This window comes from Kryptolebias marmoratus, linkage group LG6, assembly GCF_001649575.2.
Source record: "Kryptolebias marmoratus isolate JLee-2015 linkage group LG6, ASM164957v2, whole genome shotgun sequence".
NCBI classification, from domain to species: Eukaryota; Metazoa; Chordata; class Actinopteri; order Cyprinodontiformes; family Rivulidae; genus Kryptolebias; species Kryptolebias marmoratus.
The window spans coordinates 26,647,551-26,652,420 of record NC_051435.1 but is presented as its reverse complement, the minus strand read 5'-3'; positions in this window follow the sequence as shown (position 1 = coordinate 26,652,420).

Sequence of the window (4,870 nt, the reverse complement as noted above, 5' to 3'; positions counted from 1 at the left end):
TGAGCTAAGACAGTCAAAAATAGTAGCTAAACTAAACAGATCTAAACATGACTAAATGTACAGAACTAAACTAAGTATACAGGAAGATAAAGCTAAACTAAACAGTACCGAATTTCTAAATGGTACCAGGGCCCACTAAAACAGCCAATGTAGTAATTACTAAGAGAAAAGAGGGAAGGAGGAGGGGGGCAGTGGGAGATATGGCAGAAGCAGCGGAAAGTGTGCTTATGTGGGTGTATTTGTATGTATGAGCAGTGAGAAGACTGTGTGTTGTGTGTGCGTGTGTTTGCAGATAGGTCCATGAATCACATCACAGAGGCCATAGTCTTTGATAATGATGGAATATCAGCGAGCTCTGGACGGACACAGAGATGTAGGCAGAGGGGGACATCTTGTTTACATAGTTCCAGGAGAAATATGAAGATAGCTGACCAAGGTCAGCCTAGGGGGAGCCGAATTCAAAAACAAGCAGTAATTGTTTTGGTTCAGGCAGACTGTTTTTGTCTGCCTTGAAAGTCTTGCTGATACTTCTCAATGGCAAATCCAAAACAGCTAAAATTCCGGGACCATTTTGCCTGTTTCGAGCGAAGCAACTTTCTTCAAGATGTTACCCATATTATTCATGAGTTCCAGAAACGCAGTTCAGTCTGCGGTCCTGTAAAAGGATCGCATCCAACTTGCGATTCGACTCCCGAATCCATACAGTTTGATTGCTGATCACTGAACCCATCAAATGAATTTGACAATAAATCAGGTAACTGCCTAATCCAAACAGCAGAAATCCTGTTATCAGAAATCCAAATATGTAAAGATCCTCCACGTCGTCCACAGACAGACTCGATAGACAAACAGGATTCCAACGTTTCTGTGGTGATTTGGCTTTTTTCTGGGTTTTGTTTTTGTTTTATTTTGATTTTAGTTCTTTGGTTTTTGTTGTTTCTTTTGTGTTATTTGGTTGTACTTGCTTATCATTCTGTCTCATGTTCATGTTAATTTTCACTCTCCCCCAGTCATTCACTTCTCTGTCAGCCACGCCCATCTTCACCTGTCCCGACTCAGTAATCAATCCACCTGTTCCCACTCACCTCATTATCCCCAGTCTTAAAAGCCCGTGCCATTCTTCCCATACCTCACTGGTCCATTGTTTGATGTTTGTTGCTGTCTCGCTCCGTGTTTCTTGTATCTTGCTTCTGTTATGCTTTGTATTTAGTTTTTGTTTTTTTTGCTGCCTCGTCAGCTTTTGTTTTGTTTGTTTCTTTGTTTAATAAATTAGTTTTCTTTTAAGTCTGCCTACTGGGTTCGTCCCCGTCATCTCCTCTGATCCTGACAGTTTCCAGGAATCCAACGTGTATCCAGCGAAGAGAGTCTTCTCAGGGCAAGCTGGCTCTCCTTTGGTCAGCCTTCCCGTCGAGAAAATTTGATCAATTGAGAGACCAGCTGACCAGATCCATAGTTCCAAAAATGTTTAGAGGAGTATGTAAAAAAGAAGTTCCGAAAAGCAAGGCAGGGGGGGCAGTACAGAAGTCAGAGAGACAGAGAGAAAAGAAACACGTCCGCCTTCCACCAGGAGCAGAGAGAAAATGTTTATGTGCAGGGAAATTTTATGTGCAGGGAAGCATCTCTAGAAGTCATTGTGCCCATGTGATTGGCCGCATGTTCATCACAGGGACACAGAGACAAAGCAGAGTCCCCGCCTCTCCAATCATATCCCTCAGTCCTGCATCCTCAACAATTTTTAAATACCCAACAAGCAATATTTTGTTGGTGGCTTCCATAGTCAGCAGCCCACCTCTCACTCCAAACTGTTACAAAGTTGTCTGTCGGAGACTATAACTATGTTGATTTATAAATGTTACTTCACTCTGATTTTTGTATTTTGAATCTTTTAAGAAAATAATCAGCACACAGAGCTTCTTACTGATAGTTAAAGCTGAAAGGGAACTCATCAGCTTCTCTGGACCAGCAGATGATGAGTTTAGTCTCTGTTCTCTTGGTGGTCTAACTAGGCTCAAAAATATCCTTCTTGATGACACTGAAGACTCAGACTTTCAACTCTTCATAGCAGCTAAACTTGTATCTTTACTTTATAGCTCAGCCAACTGGTAATCCACCGACCAGGAATCAGAACCTCATGACCCTTAAACGTCCTTGTTATGGATTTAAGTATTTTTGAGTTTATTTTTGGGTTTGATTCATGGTGCTTTGTTTTTCTGTTTTCAGTGGTTATGTTTTCATGTTTTTGATTCATGTTTCAGTTTGGATTTATTGTTTCATTTTATTTAGTCATCTTTATGTTTAGTTTGGTCTTAGCTCTGTTTTTGTTCTCCTGTCATCATTCACTTCTCCTCAGTTTATCACTTGTTTGTCTGCCACGCCCATCTACACCAGTCCCAAGTTTTGTAATCACTCACCAGTGCTCACTTCCCCTGATTGCCCTTGTCTGAAAAACCTGTTCTATTTCATCCCTACTGACCGCCAGAGGCGGTGCTTCAAGCACTGAATGATCATTCTTGCGCATGCGCAGGTCGAGTACTAATCACGACAAAGTCACCTGTGACCTGCCGGTGACCCACGTGACTCTATATAGTCACGTGATGACCGGCACTCAATCCCTTTTGTTCTTCTCGCGCGCAGGTTTGTTGTACCTCCGTATTTTCCAATACGTCTCGTTCGTCGCTAGTAGCCTCGTGACCATACGTGGTCGGAGCTGCGGGTGAGTCTCGCCCTCCAGGGGCTGCACAAGCGAGTTCTGCCTACCGAATCAGTGGCTGTTGCTGCGACAACTGGTAAGTTTGTGTTTTCTCTCCTACGACAGTAGTTTACTGTTCGCTTTAAGTTAAGACTCACCAGTAGCGTTTTCTGCCTGTGTGGAGTTCATTTTTGGTTTGTGAAGTAAGATACCTGACTCACCGGTAGCGTTTTCTGCCCGTGTGAAGTTCATTTTTGGTTGGTTGAAGTAAAATACCTGGCTCACCGGTAGCGTTTTCTGCCCGCGTGGAGTTCATTTTTGGTTTGTTGACGTAAATCCCTGACTCACCTGTAGCGTTTCTGCTTGCGCTGAGTTCGTCTTTGCCATTCCTTTTGGCTGTGATCAGCAGTATGATGCTGAGTAATTTATGTTGCTCGTCTTGTATGGCACCGCTTCAGCCAGACGATGGGCATGATTTGTGTCCCCTCCTGTCTTGGAGCGGAACACCTCAGAGAAGCGCTGTCAGACAATGCTTGCCCGAATTGTACAGTCATGCCCCAGTCGGTTCGACTGGATCGGTTAGCTGCGCTGGAGCAGCCTACCGATTGGTTAAGTGTGGCGCAGCATAGTCCCTTGCCACCTGCACAGGCAACTTGCCAGAAGCGGCCTGCTGCGGCGGCACCTTCGGTGTCAGCTAAGCGAGCTAAACACACCGACACTAAGAGGTTGTCCACAAAGGTGGATCACCTCACTTCAGAGCTCGCCCACATGAAAGCCCTCCTCCGGTCTTTCCAGGCTGAGGATGGTCGTGGAGTGGCTCCACCCTCTGAGCAGGAGGGAGCATCAGGCAATGAGGATGATGCTATTTCGGTGGCAGCCTCTGGTGCCCAGTTCTGTGAGGATCTTCCGGAGCTCAGCTCCAGGGCCTCTAGGTCTGACTCCAGTGCCTCCCAGGAGGACGTGGGGGAGTCTGTGACAGTCGCAATCCGGATAGCTCTTGCCCATCTACAGCTGGATGTTCCTCCAGCCCAGCCTGCAGCTTCTAGCGCGTTCTTTAGACGCGGGAGATTGGAGACTTCTTTTGTTGTTCCGCCTTTGGAGGAATACATACGGGAACTGCATGCCTGTTGGTCGGACACCAAGGCGTTGTCACGACTGACATCAGATGGCAGGGCCCTGGCAGCCATGCAGGAGGCGCCTAAGGTTGGCTTGGGGCAGATGCCAGCTGTCGAGCCAGGCATTGCCTCGCTTATTGTCCCACGGGAGGAGGTCTTGCGGCCTAATGCCCATTGTCAACGGCCCCAGTGCCGTATTACTGATGGCCTTCTCTGTAAGGCCTATGACTCTGGCGCTCGCATGGGCAGGATTGGGAACTCCCTCTCCCATCTCATGCTGGCCCTGTCCTCCTCTCTGGAGTCTGTTTCACTGGACCATTCCACCCAAAGCCTGGTCGACGCGTCTCTGCAGGCCTTTGCTCTTATGACGAGGGAGCTGGGACTCACACTGTCTACTCTGGTTCATGCTCGCCGCCAGGTCTGGCTGGCGCAGTCGCCCCTCACCGAGCCTTATAGGAGAACACTCCGGACCCTTCCGGTGATCCCGGGAGAACTTTTTGGCTCTGCTGCACTCAGCACAGCTCGGCAGCTGGTCTGCCCACACCCCGGACTTGTGGGTGCTCTCCACTCTGTCCCGGGAGTACCGCCTTCAGTTCCGCCGCCGGCCACCGGTCCCCGGCCGGGTCAGGATGACTGTCATCCACGACCCAGCAAAGGCACAGGCACTGAACCAGGAAATCTGCACCTTGCTGGCCAAGGGAGCGATAGTGCCTGTGGACCCCCTGTTGGACCCAGGGGGCTTTTATTCAAAGTATTTTCTTGTTCCAAAAAAGACTGGTGGTCTACGTACAGTCTTGGACCTGAGGGGTCTAAATGTATACTTGAAGGTCATTCCCTTTCGTATGCTGACCACAAGGGAAGTGTTGCAGGCAATCTCCCAAAAACACTGGTTCACTTCCATAGACCTCAAGGATGCTTATTTTCATGTTTCAATTGCTCCGCCCCATTGGCGGTTTCTTCGCTTTGCTTTCCAAGGGAAGCATTTCCAGTTCAGGGTCCTTCCGTTCGGTCTGTCGCTGTCCCCCAGGGTATTTACCCGATGTGTTGCAGCGGCCCTCTCTCCCCT